Source organism: Oryx dammah, unplaced genomic scaffold (assembly GCF_014754425.2).
Source record: "Oryx dammah isolate SB20612 unplaced genomic scaffold, SCBI_Odam_1.1 HiC_scaffold_6, whole genome shotgun sequence".
NCBI lineage: Eukaryota > Metazoa > Chordata > Mammalia > Artiodactyla > Bovidae > Oryx > Oryx dammah.
The window spans coordinates 8,302,755-8,320,442 of record NW_024070190.1 but is presented as its reverse complement, the minus strand read 5'-3'; the positions used below and the strand labels follow the sequence as shown (position 1 = coordinate 8,320,442).

The 17,688-nt window shown below is 45.7% G+C and overlaps 1 protein-coding gene and 1 pseudogene across 1 annotated transcript in view; one reads left to right on the top strand and one right to left on the bottom strand.

Annotated features, from left to right (window-relative positions):
* Nucleotides 1–17,688, top strand: part of SLC35F3 (solute carrier family 35 member F3) — a 135,006-nt gene that overhangs the window by 62,749 nt on the left and 54,569 nt on the right. The window lies entirely within an intron of this gene.
* LOC120865104 lies at nucleotides 553–1,434 on the bottom strand (annotated as a pseudogene).

The window sequence follows — 17,688 nt, the reverse complement described above, 5'->3', positions numbered from 1 at the left end:
CAAAGTTAATTTCATTTTTATAGTATGAGACATTAATGCCCATATCCAAAAATACAATTCATAATAACTAAAGATTCTACTTTTGAAGTAAGTTCATTACTGACCTTACTATTAGAAGCACACTGTAATTATATACACAGAGTTCTAAAATATTATCACAGACTATAGGAGCATCTTAGTAACATTTAAAAATATATATAAGGTGGCTATATTGATTTAAAATTATTTCCTGAAACAATAATCAATGAGGCATATGAGGCCTATTTGTCTCCAGTCACTCTTTTGTTAATATGCTTATCCTGTTTAAGGGTTTCCCTGGTACCTCAGACAGTAAAGAATCCATCTGCAGTGCAGGAGACACAGGTTCAGTCCCTGATTCTGGAAGATCCCCTGGAGGAGGGCCTGGCAATGCACTCCAGTACTCTTGCCTAGAGAATCCCATGGACAGAGAAGTCTGGCAGGCTACAGTCCATGGGATTTGCAAAGAGTTGAACACGACTGAGCAACTAAGCACAGATGTTATCGTGTTGGAGGATTATTTTCCATCTTCTTTCACTGACTCACTTTAGCTTTTGCATGAGTTAAGAGGTGAACTTTCATGTTATTTGATTGAAAAACTTGCAACAGCCTTCAAACAGACATACAAAAGGTTTCTCCCCAGGACATGTGTACACAAATTGGACTGGGAAAAACGTTTTCCCACACCGTTCAAGAGTACATGTAAATGGCTTCAGTTCAATATGAACCAGAAAATGGCTCTTTAGTTTTGTTCTCTCCTTGAAGGCTTTCCCACATTCTGTACAACCATGATCTCAGAGACTGAACCCAGAGATGCTTTCCCAGGAATGCTCTATTCTTGAACTCTCTTATGTATCCATTGTGAAGACAATTATTTTTCTGGAGCATCATATTCTTTATTTGTGCTTGGCTTCATTCTAGTATGTTCTGTGAGTTCTAGGATCTGGAAAGTCAGTGCTGGGTATTCCTCCGGGAGGAAGCTTCTTGCCTGTTTTGTACTCAGAAAACTCAAGAAGTGGATTCTGTCCAACAATCTGTTGAGGAAGTTCTTGTTTTGCCTTTTTTTTTTTTTCATGTATTCCGAGGAACATTCAAGAAGGGCGCTTGCCATAAGAACCTGTTGAGAAAGCTCTTGTTCCAGTCCTTCTTTCAGACAAAGGACTTAAGAAGTGAGTCTTCGTCCGTGATAGGTTCAGAAAACTCACTTCTTATTATGCATTCTATGTAAGAGTCGGAGAAGGAATCCTCTTCAGCAACCTGAACACTAGCCTCATAGAACACATCTCCATCACATAAGGTCCATGTTGTCTCCGGAGGTTCCTGCTGGGCTGGTGGTACCTTGTCCCCACTGACGGTTCTTCTACCCAGGCCTTTCTGCCCAAGTGTCTTTTCCCTTTTCTTCAATCTCTGGTTCATGGCATCCTGCTAGTTCCCTCTTACAAGGTTTGCACCAGGTTAGAGCAATCACTTCCAGGCAGGAGCTCTCTGTCTGAGTTGTCTTCAGCCAGCACCCATGCTCCTGTGATGTACTAAATCTCCTATTCCAGTTCCTGTCAATGATAAGACATAGAAGAAACCGCTAGTTGTGCTCCTGACAGAGAGTTGAAATCAACCCTGCTTTACCTGGAAATGTTCTAGATCTTAAGCTGATTGTTGAGCATCCTTTTGTTTTGCTTGATACATGATGTAAATGTTTGCTTCTTCACATCTAATGTTAAATTACTGTAAGCTTTAAAGAACTAGAATCCAGCTGTAAAAAAAAAAAAAAATGGATAGAGCTATATACCAGAAGGGGCTTCCCAGGTGACACTAGTTAGTAAAGAACCTGCTTGTCAGTGCAGGAGACATAAGAGACACAAGGTTCAGTCCCTGGGTCAGGAAGATCGCCTGGAGGAGGACATGGCCACCCACTCCAGTATTCTTGCCTGGAGAACCCCAGGGACAGAGGAGCCTGGCAGGCTACCATCCATAGTGTTGCAGAGTCGGACACGACTGAAGCGACTTAGCACCCACACATGTGACAGAACTGTTCCCTGGTATAAAACTGTGAATAGGAGTAGTCCGATTCTCCTACCCTGCCTATAACTGGTTAGCACTGTCTTAGAGGAGATCCTCAAAGTCGTGATCGCCGAGAGGCAACATTTGGAGAGGATCCTACAAAGTGGGAGGAAACCAGAATGGAGCAGAATATATCCACCAGATCCACCAGGTGGCACGTTCTTCAGTGACCCCGTAGTCAAGTGCAGGGCTGGCCCAGGCTGACTACACAGAATTCTCTCTTTTTAACTTGTTATTTTATATTGGAGTGTAGCCGATTAACAATGTTGTCATTGTTTCAGGTAGACAGCAAAAGGACTTAGCCATACATACCCATGTATCCATTCTCCCCCAAACTCCCATCCAGGCTGCCACATGACATCGAGCAGAGTTCCCTGTGCTACACAGTAGGTCCTTGTTGGTTTTACATTTTAAATATAGCAGCGTGTACAAGTCGATCCCAAACTCCCTGTCTCTTCCCATCATCCTTCCCTGCTGGCAACCGTAAGCTCGTTCTCTAAGCCTGGGAGTCTGTTCCTGTTTTGTATCTCCCCTTCTTTATCTGCAGAGTCGGACACGACTCAGTATGACAGTCTCTAGGCCCAAATGTGTTGCTGCAGACCACTCTGCCTTGAGTCCCTCCAGTCTTATTTGTCCCGACCCCCATTCATCTCTCCAGGCCTGCCATGCTGCCCTTGGCATTCCTGGCACAATCTGGTAAGCGGCAGAGCACAGCATCTCTAACTTTCACTTCTTGAAGTGTAAAACCCTGTGCCTATTTTCACTTATGCTCTAGGACAAATTGAGTAACAAGTGTTGTCTTGGTCTTTTAAATCCCAATTAATGTGCTTGCATGCTCAGTCACTTCAGTCCTATCTGACTCTTTGCAACCCCATGGACTGTAGCCCACCAGGCTCCTCTGTCCATGGGATTCTCCAGGCAAGAATGCTGGAGTGGGTTGCCGAGCCCTCCTTCAGGGGATCTTCCCCACCCAGGGATCGAACCCACATCTCCTGTGTCTCCTGCATTGCAGGCGGATTCTTCATGCCTGAGCCACCAGGGAAGCGCAATTAGCGTGTAAGACCTCCCAATGAATACCTTCATTTGTATGTATGGACATGTTTCAGTTACTTTCGGTTGTGCAGACTTTGGGGCACCCCTCAACTCATACCAATCCGATCCAAGAAACCATCTCACCGGCCTTGTGCTTCTGCCACTTAGTCAGAAAACCACCCTCAGGAGGAGGCTTCCTTGGCAGTCCAGCAGCAAGGCTCAGATGGCAGGACAGTTTATTTGGAAGCAATAGCCTATGTACTCTTTGGTTTCTTTATACCATTGGAATTTTATTGCAAAATTTAAAATTTAATGAAGTTCAAATCATAAACTTCCTATTATAGTAGGAGACTAGCTGTAAATTTAAAGATGTGGAGAAATATGAGTTGATTTAATCCATTGAGTGACTCTGGTATTCATCACCAAAAGATACTTTTTTGTTTGTTTGTTTGTTTGCCTTTGCTGGGTCTTTGTTACGGTACAGAAGCCTTCTCTAGTTGGGGCATGCAGGCTTCTCTTGTTGCAAAGCTCTTCTCTTTGAGCTTGGTCTCAGGAGTTGTGGCGCATGGGCTTAATTGCTCTGTGGCACATGGGATCTTCCCAGACCAGGCATTGTCTCCTGCATTGACAGGCAGACTCTCAACCACTGGACCACCAGTGAAGTCTGCTGGGGTAGGTTTTTGATCTGAGCTTATCTCTCCTATTGGGCAGAAGTCCTGGACAGACACAGGGCTGAGAGGCAACTTCTATTTACTACCATGTACAGACCACCAACCTGGTGGCTCAGACAGGGACAGAATAGGTGAAGGATCTGCCTGCAACACGGGAGACCAGGTTCCATCCCTGGGTAGGGAAGATCCCTGGAGAAGGGAATGGCGACCCACTGCAGTATTCTTGTATGGAGAATTCCACGGACAGAGGAGCCTGGTGGCCTGCAGTCCATGCGGTCACAGAGAGTCTGACACAACTGAGTGACTAACACTTTCATAGACCACCAACCGTTGATGCGTTATTCTTTATTCTTTACAGATCGTTAAAAAAAAAAAGTTCTTGAAATACTTGTTGTGGAAATCTTGTGAAGACAATCAGTACAGAAACTAAAAACATCTCGAGTCTGGTCTTGATGAATAGATTCATTCCTGGAATTATTAGTAAATAATAATTACCTTCTCTGAATCAGAACTTCTTTCTTTTGCAACATGGAAACATACTTCCTTCTTTTTTTATATTCTACAGGTGTGTGAGAGGTCCTTTGAGACCCATAAAAATGCTATACAATTTAAAGTGTATTCTTTCAAATAAAATCTGACTAAATCAAAAATCTCATTCAGCAGAGATTTGAGTCTCAAGCTCTATCATAGCATTAATAGACTTTGCTTGCAAAGAAAGACTAAAATATCACCAATGAATTGATCTGATGTCATCATCCCAGTGAATAAGTGATAATGCCTTGACCTTCAATTAATTTGAGGATTGAGCTCTCCTTAATAAATATGCCTGGACCACAAGCAAAGAGAGGGTGAAACCCGTTGTATTTAAAGATCATGGGCTGGTCATCTTATTGGAATATTCTGAAACTGTGTATAAATTTGCCAGAGTATGAAAAGTAGGATGACAAAGGAGCAGTGGGGGACTTCCCTGGTGGAACAGTGGTTCAGAATCCACCTGCCAATGCGGGGGACATGGGTTCGATCCTTGGGCTGGGAACTAAAATCCTGCATGCCACATGGCAACTAAGACCATGTGCCACAACTGCTGAGCCTGGGTGCCCTGGAGCCTGTGCTCTGCAAAAAGGGAAGCCACCACCACAAGAAGCCCGTGTGTTGCAGCAAAGACCCAGCACAGCCAAAAATAGATAAAAATTAAAAAAAAAAAAAAGCAGTGAATCTCTATCAATGAAACTTTTTTTTAAGAAGATAGGAAATAGGACGTAAAGGTTCTAGAAGCAGAATAATTCATGTCAGCCATGGACCGCAGGATCGGGAAGGTTAAGAAGTTGCACGTCAAGGACATCCTTACCATTTCCTTTCCATATCTTGGCTTTCTTGGTGGCCCAGACTTAAGGATCTGCCTGCAGTGCAGGAGACCCAGGTTCCATCCCTGGGTAGGGCAGATCCCCTGGAGAAGGGAATGACAGCCCACTGCAGAATTCTTGCCTAGAGAGTTCTATGGAGAGAAGAGCCTGGCGGGCTACAGTCCATGGGTCGGAAGGAGTCAGACACAACTGAGCAACTAACACTTTCAGAGTGGCTAACAGTTTCGCTCCAAAATCACTGCAGATGGTGACTGCAGCCATGAAATTAAAAGACGCTTACTCCTTGGAAGAAAAGTTATAACCAACCTAGATAGCATATTCAAAAGCAGAGACATTACCTTGCCGACTAAGGTCCGTCTAATCAAGGCTATGGTTTTTCCTGTGGTCATGTATGGATGGGAGAGTTGGACTGTGAAGAAGGCTGAGCGCCGAAGAGTTGATGCTTTTGAAGTGTGGTGTTGGAGAAGACTCTTGAGAGTCCCTTGGACTGCAAGGAGATCCAACCAGTCCATTCTGAAGGAGATCAGTCCTGGGATTTCTTTGGAAGGAATGATGCTAAAGCTGAAGCTCCAGTACTTTGGCCACCTCATGAGAAGAGTTGACTCATTGGAAAAGACTCTGATGCTGGGAGGGATTGGGGGCAGGAGGAGAAGGGGACGACAGAGGATGAGATGGCTGGATGGCATCACGGACTCGATGGACGTGAGTCTGAGTGAACTCCGGGAGTTGGTGATGGACAGGGAGGCCTGGTGTGCTGTGATTCATGGAGTCGCAGAGTCGGACACGACTGAGCGACTGAACTGAACTGAACTGAACACTTTCTCTTTAGCATACCTAGCTGCTGGAACACTGTTCAACCTGTGGCCTCTTTATTTATGGTCCTCCCTTGCATCTGAATCTGTCCTGAGACAGCAGGAAGGTGGGCTGAGCGTGTGGTGCAAGCATTGGCCGATCCAATCACCATCAGATGGACCGTGAAGGAAGTCAGGAGATGGATGTAAAGTCAGACTTGGTGCTCTTAAGAGCTTTTTCACCCCTTGAGAGTATGTGTCCTGCAACTTCATCAGAGCTTTATTGCTTTTTCTGAAGATGTGTAAAAGCAGTGTCAAATCTTTCTTAAATCCCACCCGTTTTCCTATCTTCCCCCCACCTCTGTTGTCATGGTGACCACTGCTTTGTAGATTTGCTTTCCGAATGAAACATTGACTAGTTCCATGTGCTGTCTTGGTGGGACCTGATTGCCTGCCCCTGTCTGTCGTTTTTCTTGCCTAGTGGCTGCCTCTCATTCTATTGGTTTGGACAGTAAAGACACCCCTAGTGAGTCACGGGGATCAGCATGGTATGAGAAGTGTCAGATGGATTTTGAAGTCTTCAGAATTAACGGAAAGTAGGGTCTGGCTGCTTGCTGCTCAAAAAGCTGGAAAATTTGCTTTATTTTGGATGCTGGCAGCCATGGATGGGGAGAGGACAGACTGCAGTCCAAAGGCCAGCTCCCCTGCTCCAACAATCAGTGGGCTACAGCTAGGAACAGCATATTCAGCTCTTGACAGTCGTCTTGGAATGGGTCATCAGTGACCTGACCAGCATCATCTTGATCATTTGAAGTACAGTTAACCTGCAGTTCCAGGGTTGATTTGTTTCCTTGTTTTTTGAGGCCAGTTCTCGGAACTGTAATTTATGTCGTCTACAGTCTGGACATCATGTAGTTAACTTCCTCACCTGATGGGATTTCAGCATCTGCAGAACAGTTCACAGGACATGGCTCAGAATATTTTCTGTTGCCCTTGAGAAGGAACAAGAGGACCCTGACTATGCTTAATGACTAAAGTGTTACCGTTTGGTCTCTTGGACTATTTTCAGGCTTCCCTGGTTCCTCAGCTGGTAAAGAATCCACGTGCAATGCAGGAGACCTGGGTTCGATTCCTGGTTTAGGAAGATCCCCTGGAGAAGGGAATGGCTACCCACTCCAGTATTCTGACCTGGAGAATTCCGTGGACTGTATAGTCTATGGAGTCACAAAGAGTCTGACATGACTAAGCGACTTTCACTCCTACTTGACTGTTTTCCTTTGTTTCTGCATTTTCTCACTTCTCTGATTAAACTTATCTTTGGCTACATTTTCCCACAGACAAAAGGCAAGCAGAGGACATGAGGGAATGGGCAGGACCGTAAGATCCTGCTCGTTTTCAATAGGATGGCAGCAGCCTCTGGAATTCATTAACAGGAAGGGTCTGAGCCTAGACCCCATGGTGTGAAGTCACTGTGGAGTCAGCATTTACCAGACGCGCTCTTCCTTCAGCCTCTTCTCTGCGCCTCCATCTATTATGTAATCATGTGAACATAATGTTACCATCTGATACCTCCTGTGCGCTGGAGCCCCACCGATACTGGCTCACTCTAGTTGTCCTGTCCTTTTATCTGTAGGTGAAAGTCCCTCCTTCAATGCATTAATTTTTTAAGCTGAAGTATACCCTGGTGGTATACTTTTACCAGATGGTAAAGAATCTGCCTGCAGTGCAGGAGACACGAGTTCATTCCCTGGGTAGGAAAGATCCCCTGGAGAAGGGCATGGCTGCCCACTGCAGTATTGTTGCCTGGAGAATCCCGTGGACAGAGGAGCCTGGTGGGCTGCAGTCCGTGGGATCGCAGAGTCAGACACGACTGAGCGACTCTGTCACTTTCACTTTTATAGTTAATTTACGATGTTTCAGGCGTGTAGAAAGTGGTTTGGTTTTACATATATATATATTATATGTATATATATTTGTTATAACAAGAGAGAGAGTGTGTACACACACATACATACGCACACATTATATATATAGTGTTCTTTTTCAAGTTCTTTTCCATTGTAGGTTATTACAAGATATTGAATATAGTTCCCTTTGCTGTATCTGTTGTTGTTTTGTATTTATTAATGTGTATCTGTTAATCCCAAATTCCTAATTTATCCCTCCCACCCTTTCCCCTTTGGGAACTGCAAGTTTATCTTCCATGAATCTATGAATCTATTTCTATGAATCTATTTCTGTTCATAAATATGTTCATTCACATCATTTCTTAGATTCCACATATAAGTGATATGTGTTTGCCTTTCTCTGACATTTCACTAAGCCTGATATTCCCTAGGTCCATCCACATTGCTGCAAATGGCTGTGTTTCACTCTTTTTATGGCTGAGTAATATTCCACTGTAGACGTGTGCCACATCTTCCTTATCCATTCATCTGTCGATGGACGTTTAGGTTGCGTCCATGTCTTGGCTATTGTGAGCTGTGCTGCTGTGAACATTGGGTGCATGTTTCTTTTCAAATTAGAGTTTTCATCTTTCCCAGGTATATCCCAAGAGTGATATCAATGCACTGATTTTTATTTGACTCACACCCAAAACCAAACATCTGACTTGCGATATATCTTTACACATTTTTTCTACCCTTTGCATAGATGGTTGCGTATCAAAGTGTGAGGGTCTGGAATCAGGTAGGAATGGGTCTGGGGGATAAAAGAACCTGTGGGACCTTGGTGAAGGATGGCAAACTGATGAAATGAAATCTGGAGGTGCTGGAGGTATGGGGAAAATAAATAGCAGTCTGGGAAGTTCCCACTAGCCCAGCGGTGCCAGGAAACAGCTCTGGGGGTTTTCCAAGTCAAGGAAAAGTATAGACTGATGGGTAGGACAGTTTTTGAACCTTTCTTTCTCATCACATACCACTTAGTAACATTGGTGTACCAAGTAGGCCATTCTCTAGGACATAGTATTTTGGTTAAAATTTTATTTGTTTACATTTAAGTATATATATATATATATTCCCCTACATACAAACCTTCAAGTTGCAAATTTTCAAAGATGCAAATGTATGTTCAGATATCCAGTCACATAAGTTAATCCACATGTCTGTAGTACTTTGTCACACACGTGCTTCCTCTACCAATGATCGTGATTTGTGTATTTTTCTATGCAGCACTGTACAGAGTACAGTAGTAAGCATCTTAATTTCTAGCCCAGGGTGTCTGAAAGCAAGCATAAAAGCAGCAATGATGTAGCTGGTACGACTGTACTTTTCAAGGTACTGTACTATAAGATTTAAAATGTTTTCTTTTTTTGTTTGTTTTTGCTTTTTATGTATTATTTGTGTGAAAAGTATTATAAACCTAATTCAGTAATTACTATATAGCCAACTGTGTTAGTTGGGTACCTAGGCTAACTTTGTTGTACTTACGAACAAGCTGGACTTACAAATGTTCTCTTGGAATGAACCTCATTGGTATGTAGGGGACTTGCTGTAGAGATGAAATAAGCAACTTATGAACTAGCTCAACACTTAGACTAGTTGGCAGTAAAATTCTGATTGTTTTCAGAAGAATATTTTTTTCTAACTAAAAGTATCTTGTTGGAATTTTGGTCCTGTTATGAGAGGCAAAAATCTTAATAAAAGCTTAATATGAGCTATGACAGATAGAGGCATGGGTGGAGGAATCAGGAAAATGGGAATAGATACAAAAAAAGACATGGTCTGGTATTTCTGGGGAAATTATGTTTCATTTGGAACAACTACACATGACATGTTAAAAAAGAACCCAGGAAGCTTCACAAGAGACAGCACATAATCAGCTGCCAAGTGAGGGAGCTAGGCAGTCATTTCAGGAGAGGGGACACGGGTGTGAACACGCCCAGGTGGAGGCGTGAGACCTCGGGGCCCCCTGCTGACTGCCAGTGCCGCCCTGCTCTGCACATCTCCTAACCAGCGGTGAAGAGCTGCCCCAGAAGAGGCAAGTGTGATGGTGCAGACAGTGTTCCCAGAGGAGGAGGAGCTCCCTGGCCAGTGGCTTGGCCTCAAGTCATCATCTATCCTGTCCTCACAGACGTGCACCGTCAGTGCTGCAGATGGAAGACCGAGAATTCTGCATTTCACATCTCCTTATTTTAGTAAGATGCCAATCGCATTTCCCGGCACTTCTCATTTTATGTCATCCCTAGTTAAGGGGACACAGACGCTTTTTTCAATATTGTGGAGGCAGAAGGGTGTTTAAAATGCCTATGAACATTAAATGTATATACATGTACACATACCTAGGTACATGGACACATATATAGATATATGTAGATGGTAGATAGGTGGACGGATGGATGGACAGTTAGATGGACTGATATCTGTGGTACATATATATCTGAGTATGTGTATATACACTTATGGGCTTCCCTGGTGGCTCAGATGATAAAGAATCCATCTGTAATGTAGGAGACCTGGGTTTGATCCCTGGATTGAGAAGATCCCCTGGAGCATGGCAACCCCCTCCAGTATTCTTGCCTGGAGAATCCCCATGGACAGAGGAGCCTGGCAGGCGTCAGTCCATGGGGTCCCTAAGAGTCGGGCACCACTGAGCGACTAAGCGCAGCACAGACAGCGTATACATTTATATATGTGAGTGTGCTCAGTGCAACCGCATGGACTATATCCCACCAGGCTCCTCTGTCCATGGGTTTTCCCAGGCAAGAGTACTGGAGTGGGTTCCCATTTCCTTCTCCAGGGGATCTTCCCAACCCAGGGATTGAACCCGCATCTCCTGTGCCTCCTGCATCAGCAGGCACATTCTTTACTGCTGAGGCCCCAGGGAAGCCCCAGAGATAGAGATATATACACACAAAAGATGATGTGGATAAGTAACACTGATTCAGCCTTTGCTACGTTCAGTATGTGCCACATACTCTTCTCAGCACCGCGTCTCTACTAAATATTATAAACCCAGTCGGAGCCCCTACTGGGGGAGTAGTGACGGGATCGTCCTCATTTTCCGTGTGAGGCTGAGGCGCTGGCGGGTTTCATCACTCACCTGCCCAAGACACACATCTGTGAAATGAAGACTCAGGGTCTCCTTGGAGGCCTCAGCTCAGAACCCATGCTTACGTAGGAATTGCCTCCCTGAGGCAGCGCTGGGCGAGGTGGCTCCTGGGAGAGGTCACGGTCACTGACTTAGCATTTTTTCACTCCTTCTTCACAGCCGATGAGTGGAATATTTTTATTCATCAGGAGTCGGTGACGATCCACATACAGACGGTCCAAGTCTCTTCTATTTCAGAAGCACTGAAACACAGCATGTATTCAAGGTTCTCTGGCACGGCCTGGCCTTGGACTGGCGCTGAGCCCTCCAGGCCTGTCTTTCTTCATCTACCCTGAGACACGACCCCCAGAATCTGCGTGCTCAGAGCAGGGCCTCAGGGCAAAGGAGACAGTGGGTGGTGGGGTCCTGGGGGTGGTGCCAGGGCCGCACACACGCACACAGCATCTCTGTGGATCTGTGTCCACCTTGCCTGAGGGACATTACGTCACAACCTACAGTATCTGCTCTCTAAACAACCCAGGGGGCACCTCCATGAAGGCAGGGCCCCTTCCTGTTGACCTAAATACTCATGAGGTCCTAGCCCAGGGCCTGAGTTGGGAGAACCCAAGCCCTAACCTGAGATGGGAGATCACTAGAAGCACAGTGGGCCTGTGCACAAGACCAGGTGGAAAGAACCCTAGGCCACATCAGTGGCAACTCTCCTCCTGGTAGAACCTTTCCTGAGACAGGTCACTTTCTGGGGCTCTATTTTATAATGATCTGCAGGCCTGGAGGAAACGAAAAAAGAATCATGCAGAATAGTAGGTAGGAATTATGCTTGAATTAAAAATGAAAAATTAGGACAAATCTTGACTTGGATGTTAGTGGCTCCAGCTCAGGCCTTGTTATAAATAATACTTGGTGCCCACAAAGGCTGACATCTGGCCATTTACCACCAACAACCATGGTGAAGGCAGGTAGGGAGTACAGAGGGGCCCGTGTGGACCGCCAGGGCAGCTTCAGGGCGTCTCTCCACCAGGGACTTAAAACAGCCATTTCTCAGTTGCTTGGGAGGAAAAGGAGAAAGGCTAGAGGCATTCTGATAGGGACTGTGCCTCTGTCTCTGACATCACCCGAGAGGAGGGTGGAAGGCCTTTACAGAATCCATTGTCATACACGGTCCAACAAGAGGATCCTCAGTCCAACTGATGGGATGCCATGGCTGGGAGGGTTCCTATAAGGGGCACAACCACAGTACTTGTGCATGTTGGGGGCGGTATCTTCTTAGGAAAGGGGAGGTAACTAAGCATAAACTTGAAAGTGATCCCTTGTTATAAAAAAAGTTCTGTTCAGCGCAGTAATGTATCCCACATAGTGGCCTTATACCACCCCTGGATCCAGAACTTGGTCCAAACGCCACCCACCACGGCTGCAGAGGGAGGAAGAGACAAAAGAGCCTGGGTTGGGGATTTTCTTTTCTTTCTGCTAAATATATATTTATCTGGCTGCACCGGATCTTACTTGTAGCACGTGGGATGAACTTAGTTGTGCTGTGGGGTATCTAGCCTCTGACCAGAGGTGGAACCCTGGCCCCCTGTACTGGAAGCGTGAAGTCTTAGCCACTGGACCACCAGGGAAGTCCCAGCCACTGGACCACCAGGGAAGTCCCTGGCTTGGGGCTTTTCTTTCCCCTGATCTTTACTGGCTTTTCTGTAATCCTGAGCAAATCACTCAGTCCTCCTTTTATCCAGCTGCTGCATCTGCAAAGTGGGAGGAGATTCTTAACACCTGCCTTGTCTCTTTTCTGCTTTATCTTGTGATCGTTGATTTATTCAACCACTTGCTTATTCTCCCTGCCCTCAGTTTTATTAAGATATTATTGACACATAACTTACTCATTTCTTCAGCAAACATAGTGATTGCATAGCCAGCAAGACCCAGTGCCTAATCTCATGGGGGCGTGCGTTCTTGGGAAGGCAGCACGCGGTGAACACATACATGCACGCACATTCATATACAGGGGCGCACACACACACAGTCATATACGGGGGCGCACACACACACAGTCATATACGGGGGTGCACACACGCACAGTCATATACGGGTGCACACACGCACAGTCATATACGGGTGCACACACGCACAGTCACATACGGGGCCGCACACATGCACAGTCACATATGGGGCCGCACACACGCACAGTCATATACGGGGCACACACGCACACATTCATATACAGGGGCACACACGCGCACAGTCATATACGGGGGCACACACACGCACAGTCATATACGGGGGTGCACACACGCACAGTCATATATGGGGGCACACACACGCACAGTCACATACGGGGGCACACACACGCACAGTTATATACGGGGGCACGCACACGCACAGTCATATATGGGGGCACGCACATGCACAGTCATATACGGGGGCGCACACACACGCACAGTCATATACGGGGGCATGCACACGCACATTCACATACAGGGGCACACACGTGCACATATGTATGTGCTCAAATAAGTGCAAGCATATATGACATATATAAAGATATGTGTGTGCACATATAGTATACCATTAATGCAGTTTCAAATGATGTGGGTCCACTGAAGAAAATTATTTTAAAAGACTTTGGTGTGATGAGAAGCACAAAAGTGAGTAAGACCAAAGCAGTGAGATGTATGGGGAGCCAGGGTGGAAGTGAGGGAAAGAACATCGCCGCAACAGCTGTGGGAAGGAGCTCGGGTTTCTTCTTTCATTCTGATTATTAATTGGTTTGTTTGTTCATTGTTTGCCTGCCCACTTGAGTGTCAGCTTTAGGAGGGCCTTTGTCTGTCTGGTCACCACTTTATCTCCACTGACTAGAGTAATTCCTGCCATGTAGTAGGTGCTAATTTTGCTATTGTTAAATGAATAAATGAATATACAATGTATACGTGTTTGTATACTATCAAGGTATACATTTTACTTGATGGCTTGCTTGTTTCACTTAATGATAATGTCTTATGGATCTTTCTTTTATTATTTAGTTTTTATTGCAGTATGGTTTACAATGTTGTGTTAGCTTCTGCACAGCAAAATGAATCAGCCATATGTATACATATATCCCCTCCCTTTTGGATTTCCTTCCCATTCAGGTCACCACTGTGCATTGAGTAGAGTTCTCTGTGATGTTCTCATCAATTGTCTATTCTACACATACTATCAATAGTGCACGGGCTTCCCAGGTGGCGCTAGTGGTAAAAAGCCAGTGCAGGAGATGTAAAGGACACTGGTTCGATCCTTGCAGAGACACAGGTTTGATCCCTGCGTCGGAAAGATCCCCTGAAGGAGGGCATGGCAACACACTGCAGTATTCTTCCCTGGAGAATCCCATGAAGAGAGGAGCCTGGTGGGCTGCGGTCCATAGGATTGCAGAGAGTCGAACACAATTGAAGTGACATGGCCTGCACGCACATCAGTCGTGTATATGGAGCTCACATTTTATTAGAGCTTTGGTTGTGGGGTGGGGGTGCCGACATGAGGCTGTGGGGAGAGGAGGGGTTGCGGAGCTCTGTGTGACCTTGTCAGCCTTTCATAGCATGTTACTTTAGAGACCCTATCTCCAATCCCATTCCCTGTTTTAATGATGGGGAAATAAAATCCAAGTCATTTCAGCATTCCTGGGAGCCACCAGCCTCCACAGTCCCACCGGGGTTCTTTCACTGCACACTCCTTTGCTCCTGTGGGAATGGCTGGTTCATCCCCACTCCTACCCCACGCTCCTCCAGCCACCAGCCAGTCTGCTCTCCCCTGCTTCGGTTCCCTCCACCCCTACGGCCACCCACTTCCCCAGCTGGAGAGCCCCTCACCAAGGGTGCCCCGTGCTGCTCTCCCCAGTGGACCCAGCCCATCTTCCCGCCAGGGTAAATGGAAGCCTCTCAGCCAGCTGCATTCCCCAGACAGGTGTTAAGTGGCAGAGAGTTCTCTGTCATTGTCCTGACCCAGCAGCTGCTGCAGCTCCCCACTCCCATGTTCCAGGAATCCCTCCCCAGGGGAATCTGGAGGTGCTGAGAAAGCTGCTAAGCTCCTGGGGTGACCCGGGCAAAAAGAGGAAACTGGCAAAGTGATGACAGTCCTGCAGGCATGTTTCTGGAAAGTCTTTAGGAACCTCATGCTTTTCAAGGGAACACTTTGGGGGAGCTTGTCCTTTGAAGGAAGTGGGAGGGTCTCACAATATGACAAGTGGTCCACCTGCAGCACATCACTTGGGAGCTTGGTAAGATGCAGAGTCTGGAACTGGCTTCCACAAACCACGAATAAGGAAGAGTTCACATACTGCCACTGAAGATTCTGCACGCCACAAGGAGAGTCAGAGATCCCGCATGCAGCCACTGAGACCCAGTGCGGCCACAAAAAAAAACTTTTAAAAAAGCAGCAACAAAATATGATTCCCAACAAAAGCCCCACATCCTGAAGGGTATGTTGATTCTGTTCATCATGGTCCTTGTGGCCTCCGCTGTGAGTCACAGGGATAATCACAGTAGGTGAGGAGAGATGCTAGTGCGTCTAGAAGAGTGATGGGAATTCTGCACTAGAGGGACAGGATCTCTGTGTGGCCTGGGGTCTATTCGCTGCCCCTTGAAATTTTGCACAAAGAGGGATGGTGATGCATCTAGAATATGCACTTTGAAGGTCCCCAAGCAGCGCTGTTGGGAGAACTCCCTGCCGTGGAGGATAGGCCCGCCTACCCTGTCCAGCAAGTCCCCCAGTCAGCACCCACTTTCTGACAACTGCATGCTTGGAATATGGCTAATTTGACCTATATACTGGATGTTTAGTTTTCTTTCATTATATTAATTTATATTAAAAAAAAAATTTGTGCTTTAGCCATATTGTACAATCTAGCTTTAGGAGGAATTTAAAATGCTTAACTTGAAAAGGTTAGAAGAAGGGTATCTTTTCAGTGTTTTCAAATATGTTGAGATGCTGCCATGGACAAAGGTGGTTACACTTTTACTATTTTTAAAGTTGCTTTAGAGGGCAAAATTAGAAGTCTTCAAGAAGGCTGGACATGACTTTTGATGACTGTGAATATAGTGAAGACAGTGGAGTCTGATTTCTTTTTTCATTATTTTTCATTTTTATTAAAGTATGGTGGATTTATACTGTGTTCATTTCAGGTTTACAGCAAGGTGATTCATTTATATATATGAGTATATTTAAATATATATTCATGTATGTAAATATATTTTAAATATTCATATATATATATATATATATATATATGGCTTCCCCAGTGGTTCAACTGGTAAAGAACCTTCTTGCCAGTGCAGGAAATACAAGAGACGTGAGTTCAATCCCTGGGTCAGGAAGATCCCCTGGAGAAGGAAATCCCCCTCCAGTATTCTTGCCTGGCAAATTCCATGAACAGAGGATTCTGGCGGGCTATAGTCCATGGGGTCACAAAGAGTCGCACATGACTGCACACAATGATTGTATATGTGTGTGTGTGTGTGTGTGTGTGTGTATTCTTTCCATATTTTCTCCATTATGGTTTATCACAAGATATTGAATATAGTTCCCTATGCTATACAGTAGGACCTTGTTATTTATTTTATTTAGTAACTTGTGTCTGCTAATCCTGCAGCCTAATTTCTTGAGTTCAAATCCTGCTCCACCACTTCATAGACCGTGGCTCCCATAAACAAGGGCTGTGAATGTTAACACTATGTTGTTGCTATACAAAGACACGATAAAGATGGAGTGTCTCAGTCCTGGAGCTGTGCAGCAATGGCTCGGCCTTCCCCTCGGCTCCCAGAGCTTCTGGAACTCCAGCAAGTGCTGCTGGAGGTGAAAGAGGGTAGGATGAGAGGCAGGTCACCCCAGATGTCCCTTAAGAGCAGTGATACTTATGGCTGAAAAGGTCTGAGAGCAGCCATGGGTGGGGACCTATCCAGGTGGAATTCTCCGAGGTGGGAGCAGGTGCCAGCAGAGAAGAGTCCGGGGGGCGGATGTGCAGAAACAGAGGAGTAACTCAGGATTGTTGGTGCCTCCAGCGAAAGAGATCCTGGGATCTTGATGGGCAAATCTACAGACAGCAATTTGAGCAAACTCCGGGAGATGGTGAAGGACAGGGGAACTGGCTTGCTGCAGTCCACTGGGTCACAAAGAGTCCAGCCCACTTAGCAACTGAACAACAGATAGCACTAAACCAAGGCCAGAAAGCTATAGGAAGAAATGAGGTCCTACTGTATAGCACAGAACTCTATTCAGTGGGCTGTCTATGTGTTCAGTTGCTAAGTCGTGTCTGACGCTGCGACCCCATGGGCCCCATGGGAGCATGCCAGGCTCCCCTGTCCTCCACTATTTCCCAGAGTTTGCTCAGATTCATGTCCATTGAGTCAGTGATGCTGTCTAACCATCTCATCCTCTGCCACCTTTTTCTCCTTTTGCCCTCAATCTTTCCCAGCATCAGAGTCAGCTCTTCACAGCAGGTGGCCGAAATATTGGAGCTTCAGCCTCAGTCCTTCCAATGAATATTCAGGGTTGATTTCCTTTAGGATTGGCTGGTTTGATCTCCGTGCAGTCCAAGGGACTAAGAGTCTTCTCCAGCACCACAATTCAAAAGCGTCAATTCTTCTGTGCTCAGACTTCTTTATGGTCCAACTCTCACATCCGTACATGACTTTCTACCATTAGAGAAGTATCATCTGCATATTCTATATTCACTATCCTTTG